At 38.1% G+C, this 22,021-nt stretch overlaps 1 protein-coding gene across 3 annotated transcripts in view; it reads left to right on the forward strand.

The window, feature by feature from the left end:
• INPP4B (inositol polyphosphate-4-phosphatase type II B) overlaps window positions 1-22,021 on the forward strand; it is a 901,292-nt gene that overhangs the window by 435,016 nt on the left and 444,255 nt on the right. The gene's annotated exons all lie outside the window — the stretch shown is intronic.

A 22,021-nucleotide genomic window follows, 5' to 3' on the forward strand; every position in this document is an offset into this window, starting at 1 on the left:
ACTCCGTCTTATGTGCTATCCTATTAAATGTCAGGATTTTGCTGGCTTCCACGATCATTTATTTAATCAGTGTGATTTGGGATTATTTCTTGACTTGGTTTTGATCTCCAAAAGAGAGTTATGATTCAAAGAAGCAAATGTGTATAATCCCTTTGTTAAGTATTCAGAATGCTGGGTTGCAGGGTCTGGAGATTTGGATGTATTCAAACATTAGACTGCATTTTCAAACGTCATAGATTTTGAGTTTTTATTCTTGATGTTTTTCATGCTGGCTTGTTGACCGAAAGCATATTCACATCACAATTCCATGAAATAACCAGAGATGTGGTTTATCTCAGACAGACCTTTTAAACAGGATCATAAAATTGTGTATCATGTCCTTTCTCTTTTGTGCTTATGGGTGGTAGTATTTGGATATTAAAAGCTGTATTGTTAAGCTGTTGACTTTCCAGGGGTGTTTATTTTTAAGAATAGCAGGAAATATAAGAGAAATGTCTTCCAAACCTTCCTCTTCTCTTTCTGTTCCTCTGCCCTATTTTTTTCTCATGGGATAATGCAAGTTTAAAAACGTTTTTGTGTTAGAATTCAAAAGTGAGTGGCAAATAGAGTACACAAGATGTTCTGGAATAAGAGACAAGGTTACATCCAGGTTTCTCCAGTTAATAAGTAGATTCTGGAGCAATTTTTAATCTTCAGTTTTTTACCTGCCTAGCTGGAGTTACTTTATAAATTTGTTATGAAGATAGATGCATATAGTGACAATACAGAAAGGCACATAAATATTCTTAGAAACTGTGACTACTCTTGGCTAAAATGAATTTCAAAAACGGTAGTAGAAATAGAATTTGGGGAAGTTGTATGTGGATCTTAGTAGAGCCCCTTTTGGTTTGGTATTTCCAAGGATTAAAAGGATGTGTTACAGCCTAGTCAATGATATTTTATGGAATTGATTCTATCTATTGTCTAGCTCTCTCTTCCTATTTCCATGTGTCACAATTTGAATTGCTATGTGCTGAACTGCTGTGTGCCCCCAAAACCCACAGTCCAAAGATTTTTAGTAAATTACAGATGAATAGTAAGACACTGATATTTATTGTTACCTGACATCTAACTGTCCTTCTGTACCATAGCACATTCCAAAGTTTTATATGCCGTGAACTGGCTCTGTTTAGCCTCAGAGGTACCTTTGTCAGTCCTTGCTAAGGACAGAATAAACTGCCAAGCATCAGGCTGCAGGTATGTCAGGTATGTCAGGGACAATGGTATGACAGAGGCAAGGTTGTATCAGGGCTGGATAATGACAAAAGTCAATCACAAGATGGCCAATTTAAAGGTGAATGTGAGGTAGGCAGATGTCTAGGATGTCTAGGAGATCCTGGACAGGTTGGCAGAAATGATTCTGGGACATGAAGCAGTTTCTTGAGAGGCTGAAACCCAGGCCAAAATGTATGATAGCTCCTGTTATTACTCAAGAAAGTCTGATTAAGTTACAAGAGCCTTTAGCCCATACTGGCTTTTTATCTCGCATAATTCTCTAGTCACCTCTTGCAATTTATGATCCTGAAAACTGCGGGATCTTCTATGCTTTATTGTGATACTCCTTGAACTTAAATGTGCATGGAAAAATCTTTGTTAAAAAGACCTTTTCTAATTTAGTAGATCTGGCATGTGGCTTAAGGTTTGAGTTCCAGTACACCTTTTATGTAAGGCAGATGCTGCTGTGAGTGGTCAGGGACCATGTTTTGAGAGGCTGTACCTTTTAAGATTGTTACTGTATGATCTTTCAGAATCCATAGGTCTTCCTTATCTGTCTCATGTCAATACAGCTGCCTCGTGGTAAAGCTGAGAACATTACTAACTAGTTGTAGTGCTAGTGTGCAGCTAGAATGGTTGCTTCAAAGTTTTGGATAAAACTGAGAAAGCAGAAGCAAAACACCCTTTGGATCACATTCCTGCTTTTACCTGTTCATTGATTATATAGCATTTGGATCATCCAAAGAACACCTGAATAAATTATCTTGTAAAACTTAGGTGCTTAGAAGGTTTTGATAAACAATTTGGCATTGTGAATTATATCTGGTTTACCAGAATGAATTTCTAAGATATTGTTGTGATATGAGCAAGTGTATTGACTTAGCTATTAAAGGACTACATCATCAGCATAACAAAACTAGACATTCTGTTTCTTCTTTGCGATTGGTAGGACATAATTCATTCAGCATTTCATATCAAAACATTAGAAACTAAAACTATAGAGACAGGCATGTAGCATCATGAGGCCACCAATCTTCCCTGCCTGGGCTTCAGCCTACACTGGTCAGGAAACCTCTTTAACCAAGGGTACATTTAGAACCCATGGATAGTCTGTGATACTGTACCCACAAACCATTTTGTGCTGGGTACACTGAAGCGACCGCATCTCTTGTTATTTATCCTCCCCCTTTGCTATGGGCTTAGTTAGCCACGACTCAGTCTTCCCACTTTTAAAATATTACCTGATGTCTGTGTGGTTTTCTCTTCCTATGAAAAGCAGTTTTCCACCTTCTAACTTTGTAGAATGTTTTCTCTGTCTTATCTCACAGAAGCTGGCTTTCTCACATGGCACTGATTCCTTATTGCCTACCCTAATGTAGATGGCCCACCTACTGCACATCCCACATGTAGGGTTACCACTTTCTTAGAACTGCAGGAGACCCCTTAAGTTGTTATGATCTCATTTACGGTTACAGATATCTTGAGGAATGCGTTTAGCACAGGAGTTGGAATGTTACTTGGGATGCCCCCAATTCATACCAGGTTGCGTGGGGATCAATTTCCAGCTCCATTTCTGATTTCAGCCTTGTGCTAATGCATATGCTGGAAGGTGACAGATGATGGCTCAAGTACCAGAGTCTTTGCTACCCACATGGGAGACTCAGAATGAGTTGTTGTTTCATGGTAACGGGGTGACCCAGACCTGGCTGCTGTAGGTATTTGGGGAGTGAACTAGCAGATTGAAAAATCTTTGAAACACATACCCGCTCTTTCTCCTCTCTGTGCTTTTCAAAGAATATGAAAAAATATTTTCACAAAATACTACAGAGTAGTTATAATGCTCCTCCACACCAATTTATGGTGTTCTCCATAAATGCAGACTTTTCTCTTTGGAATGTAGTCTTTCTCTGCCCCCCAGGCCCTAACTATTACCCTCTGAGCAATTTCAATTTCTATGGAAATGACTCATCTAACACCTTACATGCATAATTTCTTTGTCTTACTGGCTCTGATGACTACCAGCACTCACTTATCCCATGGCTGCACCCTGAAATTCTCATCACTTATACTAGAATATTTCTCTCCCCTCACAGTATGACATCTTGGCTCTTGAATAACTTCCCAATCCAGCCTAGCAGCCCCTTGGTCACTTTATTAGTACTACATCTTGGGCTTCAGATTTTCACTGCTCTATCAGGCAAAATCCCACTATGACACTACGTCAATTATTCCATCCCAATTTCCCAGGCTGATGGGCACTGAGACCCCTACAAATAGTGGTCTCCAGGTGCCGCAAGATGCAGATGTAACTGTTCACCTGGAGCTCAAAAATTTTTCCTCTTAAAGCTCTTATACCACTCCTTTCCATTTTCTCTCAACATACAACTTTTTACTTCTTTTTGGTTACTTAAACTTACAATAGGTATTTTGAATACATGCAAGTGAAAAAGAAAAATAGATATTTTGTATCTGTCACCCTGTTTAATAAAACTTTCCCCATACAGTTGAAGGCAACTGTGTTCTCCAGGGTTAGGTCACCTATGCCCATCTTGCCCTCCAAACATCACAGCTGTTCCGATTTTAGTGTTTTTATCATGCACCTCTCTTTAATTGTAAATTATATATATTTGCCCATGAATGAAAATAAAGAGTACAGTTTTATGTGCTTCAAAATTTTCTTTATGTACTCTCATCCCTTTATCTTTGCTTCCTTCCTACCCCTCCTCATTCCTTCTCCATTTTTTTTTTTTTTTTTTTTTTGACAGGCAGAGTGGATAGTGAGAGACAGAGAGAAAGGTCTTCCTTTGCCGTTGGTTCACCCTCCAATGGCCGCCGCGGCCGGCGTGCTGCAGCCGGCACACCGTGCTGATCCGAAGGCAGGAGCCAGGTGCTTCTCCTGGTCTCCCATGGGGTGCAGGGCTCAAGGACTTGGGCCATCCTCCACTGCACTCTCTGGCCACAGCAGAGAGCTGGCCTGGAAGAAGGGCAACCGGGACAGAATCCAGCGCCCCGACCGGGACTAGAACCCGGTGTGCCGGCGCCGCAAGGCGGAAGATTAGCCTAGTGAGCTGCAGCGCCGGCCCATTTTTTCAATATTTTGTACAATTTTTCTATGTTGCTTTACAAAATGAATGTTTATTAATTTTACTGCTATATAGAATGAGAATTCACTAATTTTAACAGCTATATAAAATGAATAATTAATATATTTTTCTACATTCTTATCAATGGACATTTAAGCTATTTTCAATACTTTTAGAACTTGATTAGTTAGGGAAATTCTTCAAATTATCACCTTATATTCATTTGCAAGTCTTCCTCTAGAAAATATACTTAGAAGTGGCATTGCTCTTCAACTTTACTAGATATTACCAAACTAATTTTTCTCTATTTGGAGCTCTAGCACTATATAAATATTTATATTGCTCTAAATCTTCACTAATATTTGAGGTTTTAAGACTAAAATTTTACATATTATGGTTGTATGATTATATCTCATTTGATTTTAATTTCCATTTCCCTGATTACTACTGAAGTTGAGAATCACTTAATTTTTATTGGTAATTTTACTTAATATATCTGAATTACCTGTTTATGCTTTTAATAGCTTTTTATATTGATTGGGTTGTTTCATGCTTTATTATTGATTTTAATATATTCTGGAAACTAAATATTCATTATATTATTACAATTTTTAATTCATTTATTTTTCTTTTTTAAATTCAATTAGTACTTTTCCTAGATATATAATGAAAGCTTAGATTTGAGACCCTTTCATTTATTATAAGCATTTAATACTGTATATTCCCTCCAAGTATATCTTGATATTTAGTTTAGTAACTTTATTTTGATTCAAATATATACAATTTTTAAATTGTGACTTCTGTTTGATTCATGGGTTATTTGGAAATAGGTTGTTGAATTTCAGAATGTATAGGGATTTACCAGATAGCTTTTTATTTGTAATATCAAGTCAGATTCCATTATAGTCAGAATATATACTTTTAAATTCTTTATTTTTAACAACTTTTTACTTATATAAAGTGAACAAATTTCATATATTTCTCACAGATTTAGGAGCATAGTAATATTTCCCACCCAACCCTTCCTCCTGCCCTTGCTCCCATCTTCCCACTTCCTTCCTTTCTTATTCTTTTAATTTTTACAATGACATATGGTCAGTTTATTTATTAATTATTTTTAAATATTTATTTGAAAGTCGGTTACACAGAGAGAGAAGGAGAGGCAGAGTGAGAGGTCTTCCATCCACTGGTTAACGCCCCAGTTGGCCACAACTGTGTCATAAGATTAAACCTCCACTAGTAAAGAATTCAACAAATAGTAAGAGACACGGGGTATAAACAATAATCAATTCTCAAATGTCATTTTCACTCATATATATTACATTTTTGTACACTATTAGTTACCAAAGATCAGGGAAAATATATGATATTTGTCTTTTGGGGATAGGCTTATTTCACTAAGTATAATAGTTTCCAGTTGTATCCATTTTGCTGTGAAAGACAGGATTTCATTTTTTTAATGATTAAGTAATATTCCATAGTGTATATATGCCATATTTTCTTTAATCATCAGGTGATGGACGTCTGAGTTGATTCCATATCTTAGCTATTGTGACTTGTGCTACAGTAAACATGGAGGTAAAGATAACTATTTCATTTACTGATTTCATTTTGTTTGGGTAAATTCCCAGGAGTGGGATGACTGGGTCATATGGTAGATCTATTTTCAGCTTTCTGAGGAATCTCTGTATTGTCTTCCACAATGGATACACCTGTTCACGTTCCCACCAATAGTGAATTATGGTACCTTTTCCCCCACATCCTCACCAACATTTATTGTTCTTTGATTTCTGTATGAAAGCCATTCTAATTGGGGTGAAATGAAACCTCATTGTGGTTTTGATTTGCATTTCCCTGATGGCTAGTGATCCTGAACATTTTTTCATGTGTCTGTTGGCCATTGAATTTCCTCTCTTGAAAAATGACTGTTCAATTCATTTGCCCATTTCTTTACTGGATTATTTATGTTGTTACTATTGATTTTCTTGAGCTCTTATGGATTCTGAATATTAATCCTTTATCAGTGGCATGGTTTGCAAATAATTTCTCCCATTCTGTTGGTTGCCTCTGAGTGTCTATTATATGGTGCAGAAGCTCTTAACTTGATTTAATCCCATTTTATCTTTTTGTTTTGATTGCCTGTGCTTCTGGGTTCTTTTCCCAGAAGTTCTGCCAATGCCAATGTCTACAGAGTTTGCCAAAATTTCTCCTCTAGTAATTTGATGGAAACAGGTCATAGATTTAGATCCTTGATCCATTTTGAGTTGATTTTTATATAAGGTATAAGGTAGGGGACTTGTTTTGTACTTCTGCATGCAAAGATCTATTTTCCCAGCACCATTTGTTGAAGAGATTGTCCTTGATCCAGGGATTGATTTTAGCTCCTTTGTCAAAGTTTAGTTGAAGGGATTGATTTGTGGGGTTTCTACTCTGTCCCAATGGTCTATATGTCTATTATGTCTATTTTTTGTGCCAGCACAGGCTGTTTAATTATAACTGCCCTGTAGTTTGTCTTGACATTTGGTATCGTGATACCTCTGGCTTTTGTTTTGTTGTTTAAGGTTGGTTTAGCTATTCGGAGTTGCTTGTGTTTCCATATGAATTTTAGCATCATTTTTTCAAGATCTGATAAGAATTTCATTGGTGTTCTGATTGGGATTGCATTGAATCTATAAATTGTTTGCAGAGGTCTTCCATCTGCTGGTTCACTCCCAGATGGCTGCAACAGCTGGAGCTTAGCCAGTCTGAAGCCAGGAGCCAGGAGCTTCTTCCTCGTCTCCCACGCAGGTGGAGGGGCCCAAGGACTACTTTCCCAGGCCATAGCAGAGAGCTGGATCAGAAGTGGAGCAGCCAGAACTCAAATTACCATCCATATGGGATGCCGGCACTACAGATGGTGGCTTAATCCACTATGCTACAAGACCAGCCCATTTGTTTCAATTTTATATCCTGCAACTTTACCAAAATCTTATGACTTCCAATAGTCTCTTGGTGGAGTTTTTTGGTTCCCCTATATATAGAATCAGGTCATCTACAAACAGGGATAAGTTGATGTCCTCCATTCTGACTTATATCCCTTTGATTTCTTTTTCTTGCCTAATGGCTCTGGCTAAAACTTCCAGGACTGTATAGAATTGCAATGCTGAAAGTCAACATCCTTCTCAGTTTCTTGATCTTGGTGGAAATACTGCCAACTTTCCTCATTCGATATGATGCTGGCTGAAAGTTTATTGTAAATGGCCTTGATTTTGTTGAGGAATATCCCTTCTGTTACTTAATGTGAAATTCATTTTGCCTAGTGTAAGTATAGCCACTTGAGTTTTTTTTTTGTTGTTGTTGTTTTTTTTTTTTTTTTTGACAGAGTGGACAGTGAGAGAGAGAGACAGAGAGAAAGGTCTTCTTTTGCCGTTGGTTCACCCTCCAATGGCTGCTGCAGCTGGCACACTGCGCTGATCAGGAGCCAGGTGCTTATCCTGGTCTCCTGTGGGGTGCAGGGCCCAAGCACTTGGGCCATCCTCCACTGCACTCCCGGGCCACAGCAGAGAGCTGAACTGGAAGAGGGGCAACAGGGACAGAATCCGGTGCCCCGACCGGGACTAGAACCCAGTGTGCTGGCGCCGCAGGCGGAGGATTAGCCTATTGAGCCAGGGTGCCGGCCGCCACTTGAGCTTTCTTTAGATTAATGTTTGAATTCATGTATTTTCTCATCCCTTTGCTTGTAACTATGTCATTATATTGTTCAAATTTTAAAAAGTGACAGGCACATAACATTTACATAGTTATAGGGCACCAGAGATGGTTCAACATCTATATGCAAGTAAATATATCTATTTTCTAAAATGTTTAACATTTCTTTATGAAATGAAAACATTCAAAACCCTGTCTTCTAGGTTTTTTGTAAGAAATGCTCTACATTAACATTATATAGAGAAAGCCATAGGACCCCAGAACTCCTTACCCTTATCTGGTTGTTCCTAGTGTCCATTAGTCAAATTTTCCTCAACTCCCCTTCTACCTGTTGCTCTCCCCAGTCTCTGTTGAATACCATTAAACTTTGAACTTCTATGAGATCAACATTTCTTATATTTTACATATGAGTAAAATGCTATACTTGTCTTTTTGTACTTGGCTTATTTCACTTATAACAGCCTCTTGCTCTGTCCAAGGTGTTGTTAATGATAGCATTTCATCATTTTGTGACTTAGTAGTTCTTGATAGTATATATTCATTCATCAGTGGATAGTCAATTTGATTGAGTTTCTTGGCTATTGTGAATAATTATACATTAAATATGGGTGTACAGGTGCCTCTTCGACAGACTGATTTCATTTCTCTTAGAAATAAACATAGGCGTGCCCTTGCTAGATGATATGGTAATTCTATTTTTAGGTCTTTTGGGAGCCTTCATTGTGTTTACCCCAATGGCTATACCAATTTATATTCCTACCAACAGTGTACAAGGGTTCCCTTTTCTCCATATCATCACTAACACTTCTTATCTTTTGTCCTTTTTTTAAAAAATATTTTTATTTATTTGAAAGGCTAAGTTATGGATAAAGAGAGAGAGAGAGAGAGAGAGAGAGAAGAAAGAGAAAGAGATATCTTCCATCCACTGGTTCACTTCCCAAACATCTGCAACAGCCAGGGCTGGACCAGGCTGAGGTGAGGAGGCAGGCTCTTCATCTGGGTTTTTCACGTGGGTGCAGGGGCCCTAGGACTTGGGCCATTTCCCACTGCTTTCCCAGTCACATCCAGGGAGCTGGATCTGATGTGGAGCAGCTGGGTCACAAACCTATGCCCCTCTGGGGTGCTGGCAGAGACAGAGGCTTAACCTGCTATGCCACAAATCCAGCCCCTCATTTTTTATTATTGTAGCTAATCTAACTGAAGTGAGATGATATCTCATTGTGGCTTTAATTTGTATTTCCTGATGAGTAATGATGTTTAACATTTCTTTATGAAACTGTGGGCCACTTTTCCTTTGAGAAATGTCTGTTTTGATCTCCCCTCACTTTTTTTATGGAATTATTTGGTTTTGGAGTTTTTGTTTGCTTGTTTGTTTTGCTGTTGAGTTGTTTGAGTTGCTTATATATTCTGGATATTATCCACTTGTCAACTATATGGATTGCAAATATGTTTCTCATTCTGTAGGTTGTGTCTGAATGTTGTTGATTGTTTCATTTCCTGTGTAGAAGTCCTTTAGTTTGATGAAACCCCATTTGTCTGTTTTTGCCTCTTTTTCCTGTGCTTTTGGGATCTGGTCCAAAAAAAAAAAAAAAAAACCAAAAACAATGTACCCATTCCCAATTCCTGGAGTGTTTTTCTCATGTTTTTTCCTAGTAGCATCAAACTTTCAGGTCTTACATTTGCATCTTTAATCTATTTTGAATTGGTTTCTGTACATGGTAGTAGTTAGGAATCTACTTTTATTCTTTGGCATGCAATTATCCATTTTTCTAAGTACTACATGTTAAAAAGGCTACCCTTTCCCCAATACATGTTCTTAGCATGCATTTGTCAAAGATCAGTTGGCTGTGAATCCATGGGTTCACTCCTCAGGTCTGTGTTCTATTTCATTGGTCTACATATCTGTTTCTTGGCCAATATTGCGCTGTTTTAATACTGTAGCTTTGGTTTGTAATAGATTTCAAAGTCAGATAATGTAATGCCTCCTGCTTTGTTTTATTTGCTCAAGATTGCTATGGTTATTAAATGACATTTATATATCATTATAATAAATATGGTAAGATGCACATAGCTAGGTTTTGGCATCTTATCCATACTGATAAGAATAGATTAATTGATTTGTATGTCTGTGTTGTATTTGTGTTTGTGTAGACTGTTAGTATTTGATGTAATTATTAATATTATTGGAGTATAAACATTTTGCTAGTTTTACATTTAGTCTGTCTGCTTTGTTCTTTTTCCCTGATTTGAGCTGAAGTTTGTGTTTTTTGTTACTCTTTTATCTCCACTATTAGCTTTTTCATTACTTAAAAAACTTTTTTAATACAAGATAATTAGCATGCTTGTTACTAGTGCAGTTCCTAGTCCATATAGTCACCTACTTGCTAAAGAATCAAAAGACAAGGTAAACCTTAAACATAAAGTTGCAATTATGAATACTTTTTTTAAAGGTTTATTTATTTGAAAGTCAGAGTTAGAGAGAAGCGGGTGGAGAGAGAGAGCGAGTGAGCGAGCTTCCATCCATTGGTTCACTCAAGAAATGGCTGCAACAGCCAGGGTTGGAACCACACCAAAACCAGGAGATTCCTCCAGGTCTCCCATCTGAAGTGCACTTGGTCTCCCATTTGGGTGCAGGGGCCCAAGGACTTGGACCATCTTTTCTGCTGCCTTCTCATGCATATTAAAAGGGAGCTGTATTGTAAATGGAGTAGCTGGGACTCAAACCATCACCCATATGGGATGCTGACATCACAGGCAGTGACTTAACCCACTGCACCACAATGCCAGCCCCAATTACGAACACTTTAATAAAATGGAATAAACTTTTTCATAGACCCTTATCAGAAAGATATCTGATAAAATACCTTAGCTTTTTCACACAAGTCGTATTGTAAAATCACCAGTTAATCAATTAATAGCTAGATTTTTAAGATTTTCTTTGTTCTCTTGATAGTAGATAAATTGTTTGCAAACTTGTGATTCAGTAATTCATGGATACCGATACAATGGTATGATAGTTTTTGTTAATTGCTTCCCATTAACTATCATAAAACAACTTTGGAAGGTTGTAGAGGGCTGTCAAATACATACCTAATATGCCATGAGACATAGAGGAAGAAGGATCAATAAGTACACCTTTTTAAAGTGCACAGTCAACAATGTGACAGGCATATTCCTTAGAATACATTGCAGTTTACACCCAAGGGATCCTTTCCCTTTAAATACCATCTGAGTGCTATAATTTTTGAAGTAAAAAACATAAACATGAACATACTATTGTATTTTAAAACAATTTAACTTACATTGACAGGTGTTGGGCAGTAACAGTATGATAAAAGAAACATAACTTTATCAAATGTTTCAAATGTGAAGTACATACCTTTAAAAAGAATGAATAAAATGAATGCTTTTACTCAATGTAGGATCTGTCCAATTATGAAATTAATATGGAATAGTTCGTGGAGTTTTGAGATATTCTTAACATGAAAAATTCTTGATAGTATGTACTATACACATGCCATTTCAAGATTTGTGTGACTTCTATTAAATTCTGCCTAATATATTTAAAAAACTACCACTATAATGTATGTTAAAATAGGTAGAAGTCTTCAAAACATTAACATTTGTATGTAAATGAGTATTTGCACAAGCCATACAAAAACTGTAGTAGTGGCATAATTAATGAATGCCAGTAACTTAAAATTTCAAAGAAACACTGGCTTGGATAAACTTAATTTAATCTAGCATGATACAATTACCTGAATATTTTAAATATTCATGAAAACTCATTTTGCTTTTTCCAATGCCAAGAAAGACGAGTATATGGATTTTTTTTCAGAAGCCTAGACATTATAAACACATTTTCTATTTCAACTTACAATAAAACTTTATCTTTTTTAACTTTTATTTAATGAATATAAATTTCCAATGTACAGCTTATGGATTCAACAATGGCTTCACCCTCCCATAACTTCCCTCCCACCCGCAACCCTCCCCTCTCCCACTCCCTCTCCCCTTCCATTCACATCAAGATACATTTTCAATTCTCTTTATATACAGAAGATCAATTTAGTATAAAGATTTCAACGGTTTGCACCCACATAGAAACATGAGGTGAAACATACTGTTTGAGTACTAGTTATAGCATTAAGTCACAATGAACAGCACATTAAGGACAGAGATCCCACATGAGGAGCAAGTGCACAGTGACTCCTGTTGTTGACCCAACAAATTGACACTCTAGTTTATGGTGCCAGTAACCACCCTAGGCTGTTGTCATGAGTTGCCAAGGCTATGGAAGCCTTCCAAGTTTGCCGACTCTGATCATATTTAGACAAGGTCATAAAAGACAGAGTGAGGATAGTAACCAATGATCCTAAGAGTGGCATTTACCAGGTCTGAACAATTATACAGCATTAAGTGGGGAAGAGGGCCATCAGTACACACAGGTTGGGAGTAGAGCCATTGGTGGTAGAGTAGAGGTTATGATTACAAAGGAATGAGTCCCAAGTGCGCTAGACAGGGTCCAGAACAAAGGACAGAGTCATTATTAGAGGAGCTAAGAAAGGTGCTAAGCTACAAGTAATTTTTCTGATTGAGAGGCAAATAGAACCTGATAGAAGGGGCTTGATAATAATCTGTTGGGCTTTAGGCCTTGTAAGTTAAGAGGCCCAGACCTATCTATCTCTTCACATGGAGTACATCCTAAGGGAGGTGTGAACCTCCTAGGGGAAGGCACTCTGTTGACTTTCATTACTTGGCTGGCCTGGGAGGAGAGCTGGCCAGGTAAAGGCAGGTGGCATCTCTAACAAGAAATTTACAGTTCTGCCTGCAATGTTGCTGACCCTGCTTGGCCGTCCCCTCAGCTGCAGTGGTCACTTTGGAAGTTGGGCTGAGTGAAGGGCTTTTCAGCTTAGAGCCAATAAGATCTGTGGCTCTGACCTGGGCATCCTTCGACTCCAGGGCAGGTCCATTTCCAGTGATCCAACTCTTGGCAGAGCTGCTAGGCTCTTCACAAGTTGACTTCTGCTGAAGCCCAGGCTTACCACATTGAAAGCCACTGCAGTGGACTGGCCTGTTGGGTCTCCTTGAGGGCAGATCACTGTACAGATCAGCCATTAATAGGCCTGCCACCCATTGCTTCTGATGCCTAGCTCTCTTTTCCTCCTGGTTTGTGTTAAAGCAGACTAGAGGATGCACGTCAAGGGAGTGCCCAAGTCCCATCTCTAATCTTCGGTGGCCTGAACTACAAGTCTATAGTCACAGGCATGTTCTGAAGTAGTTTTTCTAAGGTAGACAATGCCCATGAGGAAAATTATATTCTCACTTTAAAACTTTCTTTCACTTTGGTCTGAAAGGGAGGTTTTTTCTACTTACTGTTTACTTTGCTGATGGCGAAGTAAATCTAGCTATGAGACTATAATTTAAGCTCTTATTTTGGCTATGCTATTACAGAAAAAATGTTAGCCATCTCTTTTATAAGGTCTAAAGATTAAATTGTGCGTCCTACAGATTCCTTCATAATAGAATTAGTTTCCTACCTTGAAGAGAATAGAGAAATGAAAGAACAAGTTGGGCTTAGAATAGAGAAATGAGGGAGCAAGTCCTAGATCGCTTGCTGACAATAGCAATATCACATGAATACTTAGCAAACCGTTTCAACCATTAGATAACAACTTAAGAAAACATTTACCAGAAGGTCCAATGCCTTCTATGAATTTTAAGAATCATGTATTTGGAAACACCTCTTAAATATCTAACATGGTGTAGTTTGATTAACCAGTAAACTTAAGCACAACTATATAAAATGTTTTTAGTTTCTTTCTACCAACAAGTAAAACATATGATACAGAGATTCAGGTCACACAAATTATAATGTATCTTTGCTTAATTTTAGCAGCTTAAATTTATGGACAATCTTATCTATAAGCTGATGAAAATAAAATTCTTAAGAAAATTTTCCCATGTGGACATACAACATGTACACATATATAACATAACATAATAGACCAATATGGCAATTTTAATAATAGCTTTTAAAATCTTTAACTCTTTTTGTAGATTGCCAATTGATTTGAATTGCTTTTTGTTTTTAGTAACCTCAGTTAACCATACTTTCTCGTTGGTACTGTTAATACATTATTGGCTTCATCTGTTTACAGAGCCATCCCAAAGTACTGAATACAATAAAAGTGGCTGGAAAAAGTCCATAGGAACCTAGAGGAGGACAGCTAAACACAGAACCAACAACGCTTTAATTATATGAGCAGCAGATCATATATAACTGTGGATGACAAAAGACTTTAAGTTGCCATGTTTAAAATTATAAACTCATCAACCAACAACAGGCACTTGCTTACTTCACAGTAGTTTTGAAAGCACCTGTAGGATTTTACAAGTATTTAACCCTTTAGGCCTCTGGGGCTTTCTCATTAAGATAACTATCATGTCTAGTAACACAAGATCATTAGACTTTTTAATTCGCAAACATTGGTATTAATAGCATTTTCCATTATAGAAACTTAAAATTTAGTACCACGTCACATCTTGACTGTACTTCTAATATAATCCAAATAGCCTGATTAGTTGGTGTCTCTATATGATGAGAGACATAGGTCCTTCGATTTTTTTCAGTTGGGCCCAAACTGGAAAAACCAAAGTCCAAGATCTACTGGAAATTTTAGAGTCCAGATTGTTTGAAACTTTGATTTTTTGAATGCCTGTCAAGAATGCCAAGAAGGCTCAAAATCCAAAATATCTGGTTGAAATAAGATTCCTTAAAATCATGACATAATATAGACCAAATTTGATCATTGTTACAAGGTGATTATTCAAATCTTTGAAAATAAGCTCATATTTAAATAACCCGTAGCTTTTTTTTTTTTTTACTTTTTGACAGGCAGAGTGAACAGTGAGAGAGAGAGACAGAGAGAAAGGTCTTCCTTTTGCCATTGGTTCACCCTCCAATGGCCACCGCGGCTGGCGCGCTGTGACCAGCGCACTGCGCTGTTCTGAAGGCAGGAGCCAGGTGCTTCTCCTGGCCTCCCCTGGGGTGCATGACCCAAGCACTTGGGCCATCCTCCACTGCACTCCCTGGCCACAGCAAAGAGCTGGCCTGGAAGAGTGGCAACCAGGACAGAGTCCGGCGCCCCGACCGGGACTAGAACCCAGTGTGCCGGCGCCGCTAGGCGGAGGATTAGCCTGTTGAGCCACGGCGCCAGCCATAATAACCCATAGCTCTTAATAAAAATTCAGCTGTTTTTGAACAATTAGAATTTAACAGACATCAAGAGAACATAATAGATTACTTTAACACATTGCTTTAACAGAGATTCAGATTTTAATTCTATGTCAAAGAGAAATTGAGCTTCCTGTGATCTTTCACTGTGAGGTTTCCTTCCTTTACCTTCTTTCATATTGATGACCATGTTTCTGTGTTTTTGTGTGTAACGCATCTTTAAGCATCTTTTGCAGGGCAGGACGAGTGGCAACAAATTCTTTCAATTTCTGTTTGCTATGAAAAGTCTTTATTTCACCTTCATTCACAAATGAGAGCTTTGCAGGATATAATATTCTGGGCTGGCAGTTTTTCTCTCTTAATACCTGGGCTATGTCTCGCCATTCCCTTCTAGCTTGTAGGGTTTCTGATGAGAAGTCTGCTGTGAGTCTAATTGGAGATCCTCTGAGAGTAATCTGACGTTTCTCTCTTGCACATTTTAGGATCTTTTCTTTATGTTTCACTGTGGTGAGTTTGATTACAACATGTTGTGGTGAGGACCTCTTTTGGTCATGTTTACTAGGGATTCTATGAGCTTCCTGTACTAAGATGCCTCTTTCCTTTTCCAAACCTGGGAAATTTTCTGCAAGTATCTCACTAAAAAGGCCTTCTAATCCTTTCTCTCTCTCCATGCCTTCAGGAACTCCTAGAACCCGAATGTTGAGTTTTTTAATAGTATCCTGTAGATTCCCAAGAATATTTTTTAGATTTCTAATTTCCTCTTCTTTTCTTTGGTTTGACTTTATACTTTCCTGTGCTCTGTCTTCTAAGTCCGATATCCTCTCTTCTGCTTCACCCATTCTGTTTTTAAGGCTCTCTAATGTGTTTGTCATTTGATCTATTGAATTGTTCATTTCATTATGATTTCTGGTCACTATCACAGTTTCTTGTTCTACTAGTTGTTTCATTTCATTTTGATTCCTCCTTAATATTTCATTTTGATGAGAGAGATTTTCTATCTTGTCCATGAAGGATTTCTGTAGTTCAAGAATTTGTTTTTGAGAACTTCTTAATGTTCTTATCAATTTTTTGAGATCCGCTTCTTGCATTTCTTCTATCTCTTCATCTTCATAATCTTGGATTGGGGTGTCTTTTTCATTTGGGGGCGTCATAGTGTCTTCCTTGTTCTTGTTACCTCGGTTTTTGAGTTTGTTGTTTGGCATATTGGAGATATTCTTTGGTTTCTTCACTGTGGTGTTTTTTCTTTTTATATTATGACGCTAGAATAAGTGGACTGTCTGCTTTTGATGGAGCCTTAGAGGCTTGAGATGGGTGTGGCCTGAGAGCTCTGTTTGGTTCTTCAGGGTTGAGAGTGTGTCAAAGGTGACACTCCCAGGTTAGGCGTGGTAAATCTTTTTTTTTTTTTTTTTTTTTTTTTTTTTTTGATTCAAAAGGGAAGTAATTCCGCACAGCTGAATGTAATTGGAGGTAGTTAGCAGGGGAATGATATACCCACAGGAGCCAGAGATCGGAAGCTCTTTCCCAAGGACCACACAGGGAATCTGTGCTGCCCTCAGTGTGGGCTCCAATTCTCCTGCAGACTTCCACTGGGTTGCCAAGGTTACCGAATTGTAGTGTTTCTGGAGAGTACTCACGTGAATTCCGTGAGTTCTCTCCCCCACCCTCTCTTTTTTCACAGTCTCGGTTCATTAGCACCACACATTCATTACATCCTAATCTCCTGTTATTTCACCCCCCTCCCTAGATTCAGGTGTTAATGCTAGGCTCAGGGCTGGTGTAGACCTGAGGTCGCCCTGCTTATGAGGTATGTCCAAAATGGCGCCTGCTCTTTGTCTTGCTCGCCTTTGAGAGGTGAGTGGAGAGAGAGAAACTCATGTCTGTATCGGTCACTTTTTTTTTTCTCTGTCTCTCTTCTAGTTAGCCTGGTGAACTTTTCCCCACGGGGTTTCAAGCCTCATTCCCTCTAGTCTCCTCTTTCCGCTTTCCTGCTGGTGTCTCTGGCTATTGAGGTTCAGCTCACCTCGCGTTCCAGCGCTGGTGTGTTGAGTCTGCCGCTGGTGTCCCGAACTTGGGCTCCCATGCTCTCCACACAGGTCCACTATGAATCACTAATTCTGGAAGAGTTTCTTCTGCTGTTTCTTCCCCTACTCTTCCTTGAACCTGTAGTATCTCCACTTTTATTAAACTATCTCTCCTCTGACTATCAGTGTGCTCCCTTCCTATTCCGCCATCTTGCCGCTCTCCAGGAGAGAATAAAACTTTAATTTTTCAATCTTGATTTTTCTTTTTTTTAAAGATTTATTTGTTTGAAAGACTGAGCCAGAGATAGAAAGATATATCTTTCATCTGCTTGTTGACTACTCAGATGGCCACAATGGCCAAGACTGGGCCAGTCCAAAGTCAGGAGCCTATAACTCCATCCAGGACTCTCACATGGCTGGCAAGAGCCCAAATACCTGGTCTGCCCTGTGCTGCTTTCCCATGCATTAGCAGGAAGCTGGTTTGGAAGTGGGGCATCTAGGACTCAAAACAGTGCTCACATAGGATGCCAGCATTATAAGTGGCTGCTTAACCTGCATGCCACAGTGTGGGCCTCAACCTTGATTTCTCCAAATCAAAAAATCTCATATTACAAACACAATGAATTCCATATGTAGGGTTACACCTTAATAAATTCATGCTTTTTGGTCAAAATTTTTTAAATGTGTCTATGATTTTTAAGTGTCATATTTATTAGCTTACTGCTTAATTTTGAACTAGTTACTAGTAGTTACTCTAGAGTACCCTATACATTATAATTAGTTACAGTCTACCTTCAAATATTTTATGAGTATAAATATATACTACACTTTTAATTAAGAACAATACAATATACTCCCAATTACTTCCTACCATAATTTTGCTATAAATGTTTTCATGTAACCTACTCACATACTCCTGTGTACTTTATCACTAGATTACTTGTAATACCTCATAAAATGTATTTATATATAATTTGCTGTTTTAATTTATTTTTAGATAATGATGGCAAAAAAACTGATTATATTTTCAGTTGAGAAGCAATTTGTTTTGTGGGGCAGGCAGGGATCCAGGGGCCATTTTCAGTCTGTTGAATCTTTGGATTTGGAATCCAAGGATAGGAGAACCACTTGTACAACCTTGTAAGCATATAATGCATAACAACTATTTTTGCTCCAGACCAGTGGTTGTCAGAATGTGGTCCACAGGCCAAATCCAGAACTGCAATTAGTTTTGTAAATAAAATTGATTGTAACATACCCATGCATATCTGTTTATATAATTTTAATTGTTTTCACACTAGAAAAGTAGAATTGAGTATAGAGTTCACAAAGCACAAAATATTTGCTATCAGATCCTTAGCAGAAGTTTATCAACTTCTCTCTTAGGCAATTATCTTTTGTAGTCATTAAAAGGAAGGAAAAAATGAAATTGACATTTAATTTCCTTTATACACTGTTCATTTCTTTGGTATATCCAGTTGTCATTTTTTATGCTTGAAAAACTTCTCCCGATAATGAATTTGTCATTTTGGTTTGTTTGAATAAAACTATTTCTCCTTAATCTTTACAAAATATTTTTATTTGTATAGGTGAACAGTTCTTCCTTCAGAAGGTATCACTTGATAATCTTCTAAATTACATAGTTTCTCACAGGAAGTATACTGTGAATCTGACTCTGTTCCTATATATGTAACCTGCCTTTTTAAAAAAAATGCCTTCAAAATTTTCTCTTTATTTTTGGCTTTTAGTACTTTGAAGATGATATATGTAGGAGTATATTTTGTTTTTGCTTAAGCAGCTTGATGGTTTATTGATATGTGTGTTTGTATGTTATTATTCTGGTGTTTCTGAGCTTCTTGTATTAGTTTTTTGATGTCATTCAATATTTTTAGAAAATTAGCAGTTGTTATCGCCTCAAATATTCTGTTTTCGCTTCTGATATTCAAATAACAACAATATTAGACCTCAGTATTGTCACACAATTGTTCACAGTTCTCATGCTTTTTCACTCATTTTCCATCTTATGTTTCAGTTTGGGTAATTTTGTCGGGCTGTCTTGAAATCCATTGACTATTTCCTTGACTATGTGAAAATCTATGGATCATTCTATCAAAGGCATTCTCCATCTCTGTTAATGTATTTTACATTTCTAGTGTCTCAGTATTGTACCTTTTTATTGCTTCTCTTTGCAGAAATTTCCCAGCAGGTCATGCAGGTTGTCTGCCTTTTCCAATAGAGTTTTTAGCATATTCCCATTCTGATTGTTTTTCTGATAATTCAGACATCTGATTAAGTTTGGCTCTCTTGATTGTTTTGCTTTGCATTTTTCTCTTACATTTTTTTCTTCCTCAACTCTGTCTTCCTTTCTCCTCTTCTTTTAGTGGGTAGTAGAAACTGAGTTAAAAAGTGGTGAACCTGGGAGTATCTGCTAAGCCTTTACTTTGTACATCAGGGAGTTTGAATCACTCTAGTCAGTAATTTAGCTGAGTCCGTGTTTTGTGGTTGCAATGGCTACCTTCAGTACATCATAATTTCAAAGTTCTGTGGCATTAATTGTTGGAGGGTGGGGTTTGGGTTGCTGGAGTCTTCGTTGTCCACTCTGAACTTTAGGCTTCTCCTGAGAGTTTCTACCTTGCAGCAGTTCACTATTCAGGCTTTTATGCTTCCTCCATTGGTTGGTAGCCTATTGTCCCTTGCGTCTTGCTGTTTGCTGGCCTGGGAGTAATGGGCAGAGAGGTGTACACTGTTGTCTTCTTTCATCTTTGATCTCAGGCAAGGTCCGTGTTCTTAGGCTTTGTGAGAGGCTTTCTCAGTGGTCTTAACCATTTCATAGTCAATACAAGATCAAACTGCATCTAATGGTCTGGACCCAAGAAGATTCCTCAAGTTTCATTTGGTTTCACACCCCAATTATGGTGAAACTTCACCAGAGCCCAATGGCTGCAGTTCTGCTGTTTTTGCTGTGTCGTGAGGAGGATCTGGTGGTGCCTGATCCTTCTCCCACAACGACTGCTCCTCCCTTCTCACAGGCGTGTCACGAATGGGTGCTTTCCCCAGATGCCCGCTCTGTTTCCAGTCTTTCTCATGAGTGTCTGAGGTCTCTGAAAAAGATCCTGCCAATGACTACAACAGAATCCCCTTGAGTAGCAGTTCTCAGGAGCTCTATGCGCTCGTGCTAGCCCAGAATTGACCATTAGTGATTTATTAAATATTTTGACTAAATTCTTTTTTTTTTTTTTTGACAGGCAGAGTGGATAGTGAGAGAGAGAGACAGAGAGAAAGATTTTCCTTTTGCCGTTGGTTCACCCTCCAATGGCCGCTGTGGCTGGCGCATCGCGCTGATCCGAAGCCAGGAGCCAGGTGCTTCCTCCTGATCTCCCATGCGGGTGCAGGGCCCAAGGACTTGGGCCATCCTTCACTGCCTTCCCAGGCCATAGCAGAGAGCTGGCCTGGAAGAGGGGCAACCGGGATAGAATCCGGCACCCTGACCAGGACTAGAACCCGGTGTGCTGGCACCGCAAGGTGGAGGATTAGCCTATTGAGCCACGGCGCCGGCCTTGACTGAATTCTTATCACTGGATTTTTTTGGAGTCTGACATTTCTTCTTCCTCTTCTCTGATCAATGGAGGCATCTGTCTTTCCTTGGATTTCTGACTGGGTGGTTGGCCTGAGACTTCATCTCTCTCAGGAGTTAAGGAAAAAGTTTTACTTTGTTCAGATTTTTCTTGAAGTTAGCATGAAAGTGAGACTTTTTTCATCTTTGTGACTCCTAAATGGAAGCTTGAACTTACTATGTTTATTTTCCCATTGTGTGGTTTGTTTTCTTGATTTTAACGGTACCTTTTACTCACAGAATGTTTTTGTTTTACTATAGTTGTATTTATTAATCTTTGCCTTTATGGTCTGTGCTTTTGAAGTTAGGCTGAGAAATCCTTCCCTATAATGAATTTATAAATATGCTTCTCTCTTGAAAGGAGAAAAAAATGAGGCCATTGGGGACCCCATTCTCAGGCTCAGTCCCTTCCCTGTCAGATCACTCCTCATTTTCTATTCACCTCCTGCCTCTCATTACAGTGGGCGGCATCATGCAGCTTTTTCTGCACTACTCATCAACGTCCTTTCTCTTTCATCTTCAGTGTTTCTTTTTTCCTTTTCTTGCTATGCCCCTTCAGTATTTAAATATGCTCATATTTCCATTACTAAAAAATGAAGCTACTGCTTTTAACTCAATGATCTTGTCTAATAGGGAAATAACAAATAAGTGATGGCCCTTTTCCTCAGTTGTTCCTATCTGCTGCTCCTCTTATGACTGTGCAGGCCTTTCCCAACTAAGAATCTCCACGTGTCTTCTTAAATATTTTTATGCACTAAGGTTGATTACTCAACCCTCTCTTCTCATTTTATGTGGTTTTCTTTCACTGACTTCATGCATTCTTTGGTTGTACCCATTAGCCAATGATTTCCTATATATTTTTTTAGCCTTAATGTCTCTCCTGAGATTCTAGACTCATATATGTTCAACTACTTTCCCAATATATTATGGAATCTCAGAAATAATATCTTTAAAACTAACTCATCATCCTTGATCAAAATTCCTCTTTTATTCTCTGAATGGATTAGTGGTCCATAACTTACTTGGTGTTCCTGAAATTCTTGTTTTTATTTCAACTCTAAAAACACATGTAAATTCACCAATAAATCCATTTAATTCTAATTTTGGAATACAGATATTCTTTGGA

Source organism: Lepus europaeus, chromosome 8 (genome assembly GCF_033115175.1).
Source record: "Lepus europaeus isolate LE1 chromosome 8, mLepTim1.pri, whole genome shotgun sequence".
Taxonomy (NCBI): Eukaryota; Metazoa; Chordata; class Mammalia; order Lagomorpha; family Leporidae; genus Lepus; species Lepus europaeus.